This window comes from Siphateles boraxobius, unplaced genomic scaffold (assembly GCF_051911475.1).
Source record: "Siphateles boraxobius isolate OS27281-9 unplaced genomic scaffold, OSU_SipBor_1 12, whole genome shotgun sequence".
NCBI lineage: Eukaryota > Metazoa > Chordata > Actinopteri > Cypriniformes > Leuciscidae > Siphateles > Siphateles boraxobius.
In genome coordinates this window covers 32,704,021-32,710,000 of record NW_027508722.1, presented here as the reverse complement: position 1 = coordinate 32,710,000, position 5,980 = coordinate 32,704,021, and the positions used below count along the sequence as shown (strand labels likewise).

General features: G+C 31.1%; 1 protein-coding gene across 20 annotated transcripts in view; it reads right to left on the bottom strand.

The window, feature by feature from the left end:
* Positions 1-5,464, bottom strand: part of epb41l3a (erythrocyte membrane protein band 4.1-like 3a) — a 78,725-nt gene extending 73,261 nt beyond the window's left edge. For 6 of the 20 annotated variants that reach the window (XM_077218203.1, XM_077218214.1, XM_077218342.1 and 3 more), the window contains exon 1: positions 4,777-4,947. The gene's annotated coding sequence lies outside the window, so the exon portion shown is untranslated. Of the gene's footprint in view, positions 1-4,776; positions 4,976-5,313 lie in introns of those variants that run through there. The other 14 variants (XM_077218327.1, XM_077218395.1, XM_077218371.1 and 11 more) reach the window with 5 other exon arrangements.
* Positions 5,465-5,980: the final 516 nt, after the last annotated feature.

Here is a 5,980-nt window from a genome sequence, read left to right as displayed (position 1 = left end):
TTAATAATTATCAGAAGTAACGTTCAATGTGTACAGAATGATCAAAAGTAACGTTCTATTAATGTTTGCAGGCTGATAAAAAGTAACGTTCAATTAATGTTTGTGGAATGAAATAAAGTAACGTTCTATTAATATTTGCGGAATGATCAAAAGTAACGTTCTATTAATGTTTGCGGAATGATCAAAAGTAACGTTCTATTAATGTTTGTGGAATGAAATAAAGTAACGTTCTATTAATGTTTGTGGAATGAAATAAAGTAACGTTCTATTAATGTTTACGGAATGATAAAAAGTAACGTTCTATTAATGTTTGTGGAATGAAATAAAGTAACGTTCTATTAATGTTTGCGGAATGATCAAAAGTAACGTTCTATTAATGTTTGCAGGCTGATAAAAAGTAACGTTCTATTAATATTTGCGGAATGATCAAAAGTAACGTTCTATTAATGTTTGTGGAATGAAATAAAGTAACGTTCTATTAATATTTGCGGAATGATCAAAAGTAACGTTCTATTAATGTTTGCAGGCTGATAAAAAGTAACGTTCTATTAATATTTGCGGAATGATCAAAAGTAACGTTCTATTAATGTTTGTGGAATGAAATAAAGTAACGTTCTATTAATGTTTGCGGAATGATCAAAAGTAACGTTCTATTAATGTTTGCAAGATGATAAAAAGTAACGTTCCATTAATGTTTGCAGGCTGATAAAAAGTAACGTTCTATTAATGTTTGCAGGCTGATAAAAAGTAACGTTCTATTAATATTTGCGGAATGATCAAAAGTAACGTTCTATTAATTGTTGTGGAATGATAAAAAGTAACGTTCCATTAATGTTTGCAGGATAATAAAAAGTAACGTTCTATTAATGTTTGCAGGCTGATAAAAAGTAACGTTCTATTAATATTTGCGGAATGATCAAAAGTAACGTTCTATTAATGTTTGTGGAATGAAATAAAGTAACGTTCTATTAATGTTGGCGGAATGATAAAAAGTAACGTTCTATTAATGTTTGCGGAATGATAAAAAGTAACGTTCAATTAATATTTGCGGAATGAAATAAAGTAACGTTCTATTAATGATTGCAGAATGATAAAAAAGTAACGTTCAATTAATATTTGCGGAATGAAATAAAGTAACGTTCCATTCATGTTTGCGGAATGAAATAAAGTAACGTTCTATTAATGATTGCAGAATGATAAAAAGTAACGTTCCATTCATGTTTGCGGAATGAAATAAAGTAATGTTCTATTAATGATTGCAGAATGATAAAAAAGTAACGTTCAATTAATATTTGCGGAATGAAATAAAGTAACGTTCCATTCATGTTTGCGGAATGAAATAAAGTAACGTTCTATTAATGATTGCAGAATGATAAAAAAGTAACGTTCTATTAATGATTGCAGAATGATAAAAAAGTAACGTTCTATTAATGATTGCAGAATGATAAAAAAGTAACGTTCTATTAATGTTTGCGAAATGATAAAAAGTAACGTTCCATTAATGTTTGCGGAATGAAATAAAGTAACGTTCCATTAATGTTTGCAGGATAATAAAAAGTAACGTTCTATTAATGTTTGCAGGATGATAAAAAGTAACGTTCTATTAATATTTGCGGAATGATAAAAAGTAACGTTCTATTAATATTTGCGGAATGAAATAAAGTAACGTTCCAATAATGTTTGCAGGATAATAAAAAGTAACGTTCCATTAATGTTTGCAGGATGATAAAAAGTAACGTTCTATTAATATTTGCGGAATGAAATAAAGTAACGTTCCAATAATGTTTGCAGGATAATAAAAAGTAACGTTCCATTAATGTTTGCAGGATGATCAAAAGTAACGTTCTATTAATGTTTGCGGAATGAAATAAAGTAACGTTCTATTAATGTTTGCAGGATGATAAAAAGTAACGTTCTATTAATATTTGCGGAATGAAATAAAGTAACGTTCCAATAATGTTTGCAGGATAATAAAAAGTAACGTTCCATTAATGTTTGCAGGATGATCAAAAGTAACGTTCTATTAATGTTTGCGGAATGAAATAAAGTAACGTTCCAATAATGTTTGCAGGATAATAAAAAGTAACGTTCCATTAATGTTTGCAGGATGCTCAAAAGTAACGTTCTATTAATGTTTGCGGAATGAAATAAAGTAACGTTCCATTAATATTTGCGGAATGCAATAAAGTAAAGTTCCATCAATGTTTGTGGAATGATAAAAAGTAACGTTCCATTAATATTTGCGGAATGCAATAAAGTAAAGTTCCATCAATGTTTGTGGAATGAAATAAAGTAACGTTCTATTAATGTTTGCGGAATGATAAAAAGTAACGTTCCATTAATGTTTGCGGAATGAAATAAAGTAATGTTCTATTAATGTTTGCAGGATGATAAAAAGTAACGTTCAATTAATGTTTGCGGAATGAAATAAAGTAACATTCCATTCATGTTTGCGGAATGAAATAAAGTAACGTTCTATTAATGATTGCAGAATGATAAAAAGTATCGTTCCATTAATGTTTGCGGAATGAAATAAAGTAACGTTCAATTAATGTTTGCGGAATGATAAAAAGTATCGTTCCATTAATGTTTGCGGAATGAAATAAAGTAACGTTCCATTAATGTTTGCGGAATGAAATAAAGTAACGTTCCATTAATGTTTGCGGAATGAAATAAAGTAACGTTCCATTAATGATTGCAGAATGATAAAAAGTAACGTTCTATTAATGTTTGTGGAATGAAATAAAGTAACGTTCCATTAATGTTTGTGGAATGATAAAAAGTATCGTTCTATTAATGTTTGCGTAATGAAATAAAGTAACGTTCCATTAATGATTGCAGAATGATAAAAAGTAACGTTCTATTAATGTTTGCGGAATGAAATAAAGTAACGTTCCATTAATGTTTGCGGAATGATAAAAAGTATCGTTCTATTAATATTTGCGGAATGCAATAAAGTAAAGTTCCATCAATGTTTGTGGAATGATAAAAAGTAACGTTCTATTAATGTTTGCGGAATGATAAAAAGTAACGTTCCATTAATATTTGCGGAATGCAATAAAGTAAAGTTCCATCAATGTTTGTGGAATGAAATAAAGTAACGTTCTATTAATGTTTGCGGAATGATAAAAAGTAACGTTCCATTAATGTTTGCGGAATGAAATAAAGTAATGTTCTATTAATGTTTGCAGGATGATAAAAAGTAACGTTCAATTAATGTTTGCGGAATGAAATAAAGTAACATTCCATTCATGTTTGCGGAATGAAATAAAGTAACGTTCTATTAATGATTGCAGAATGATAAAAAGTATCGTTCCATTAATGTTTGCGGAATGAAATAAAGTAACGTTCAATTAATGTTTGCGGAATGATAAAAAGTATCGTTCCATTAATGTTTGCGGAATGAAATAAAGTAACGTTCCATTAATGTTTGCGGAATGAAATAAAGTATCGTTCCATTAATGTTTGCGGAATGAAATAAAGTAACGTTCCATTAATGTTTGCGGAATGAAATAAAGTAACGTTCCATTAATGTTTGTGGAATGAAATAAAGTAACGTTCCATTAATGATTGCAGAATGATAAAAAGTAACGTTCTATTAATGTTTGTGGAATGAAATAAAGTAACGTTCCATTAATGTTTGTGGAATGATAAAAAGTATCGTTCTATTAATGTTTGCGTAATGAAATAAAGTAACGTTCCATTAATGTTTGCAGGATGATAAAAAGTAACGTTCCATTAATGTTTGCAGGATGATAAAAAGTAACGTTCCATTAATGTTTGCAGGATGATAAAAAGTAACGTTCCATTAATGTTTGCAGGATGATAAAAAGTAACGTTCCATTAATGTTTGCAGGATGATCAAAAGTAACGTTCTATTTTATTTCATTTTTTATTTGTTTTATTTTATTTGTTTGCGGAATGAAATAAAGTAACGTTCCAATAATGTTTGCAGGATGATAAAAAGTATCGTTCCATTAATGTTTGCAGGATGATAAAAAGTATCGTTCCATTAATGTTTGCAGGATGATAAAAAGTATCGTTCCATTAATGTTTGCAGGATGATAAAAAGTATCGTTCCATTAATGTTTGCAGGATGATAAAAAGTATCGTTCCATTAAGTATCGTTCCGTTCGCAGGATGATAAAAAGTAACGTTCTATTAATGTTTGCAGGATGATAAAAAGTAACGTTCTATTAATGTTTGCGGAATGAAATAAAGTAACGTTTCATTAATGGTTGCAGAATGATAAAATTCTCAACTACAAAAGTAATAGATAAAACAAATAACAGTGGCATGAACTGTATTTTTACATCTATGTAATGTGAATCAGTCTGTGTTTTTGTTCTTGTTTTTTCTTTACTAATGCTTTTATAGTTATGTTTTATGTGCTGATGAGCCTAAGACAAATTTCCACCTTGGTGGACAATAAAGACATACAATGTAATACAATAAAAAATAACGTTCCCGTAATGTTTGCAGAATGATAAAAAGTAACGTTCACATAACGTTGCAGAATGATAACAGAATTTTCCAATGTTTTCTCTAATGTTCACATAACAAACAAAAAATAACAAACAAAAAACGTTCAGAAAAAATAATGTTTTCGAAACTTAACAGGAACGTTCTTTGAATATATTTTTTGTTAACTGGGTTCCTTGTAAAGCTTTGTTTTCCTGAAGAGATCTATCAGACTTATGATCTATATTTGGGAGCAAACACAAGCAGAGATGATGATCTTTTGACTTTTAGGCAGAATAAAATACATAAACTCACCGTTGAGACACATCCAGGCCGAGTCCACGTCGCAGTCCAGGTTCAGATGACAGAGAAGAGAGAAATATGACAGCACGTCATTTATTGACACTATAAACACAATAGAATCAGACTCGGCTCGGTTCTGGACTGTTGATGCGCGTTTTGGAGGCGCGCGGGGCCATCTGTGGTGTCGGGCGCGCGCACAACATTCCTGTCTGCATGGAATCTGTCATTCAATATTCTCATGGATTCAGTTACAGATATAAATAACCATCAACACACGCGTTCAGCAGAACACACAGAGAAACTCAATCTCGCGAACATTATATAAAACAGCAAGTGAAGCCACTAATGTGAATGAACACGTTCATTAATGAAGCTCTTCAGCAGTGTGTGTGTGTGTGTGTGTGTGTGTGTGTGTGTGTGTGTACAGCACAACTAACTAAATCCCCTCAGTAACGAGAAACAGCCGCAACGCGCATCATAAACACAAACATCAGACACACACCGATGTGTTTCTATAGATCACAACAGAAAAGAGCGAAACACTCTTACCTTTTATTTATTCTCTTTTACTCCTTCAGCTCCTCCTGATGCATTAATCCAGTAATTATGAAGATGAAGATCAAATGGAGATGAAGAGGAGCTTCGGTGCTAAGAGAGATGTTCAGCAGCAGACACACTGACCACACCCACTTATGCTAATGAGCCTAGCCACAGCGCATCCTGATTGGCTCACACTGCTGTCAGTCAGATTAATAACAACATCTGCTCTTTCAGAAAACATCAAGCTGATGAAGATTCAATGCGATAGAATTTTTGGTTAAATTTAACAGAGATTTCCGAGTGAATAATTCCAATTCCTTTTCAGTGTAGAAATAATTACATATTAATTACAATCATAATCATAATAAATCTGTTGGAACAAACATAACACATATAACTCCACAAACATTTTTCAAAAAAGTTGTAAATGATGCAGAGATATTTCAGTTTTTCTACTTCAAAATGTCATGTTTAATTTAATAAAGCCATTTTTTTTGTAATTATTTGTGAATTTGTGATAGTTTCTAGTTCTACACCAATTTTTTTGCCATGGTATAATATGAAACGAGTACAATCTAATAATTTGTTAATCCGAGTGGACAGTCGAATCCCTCCCAGCTGAGTGAGTCTCAGTGAGATCAATAACCCCATGATGGGAGTCAGAATCTGATGCAAT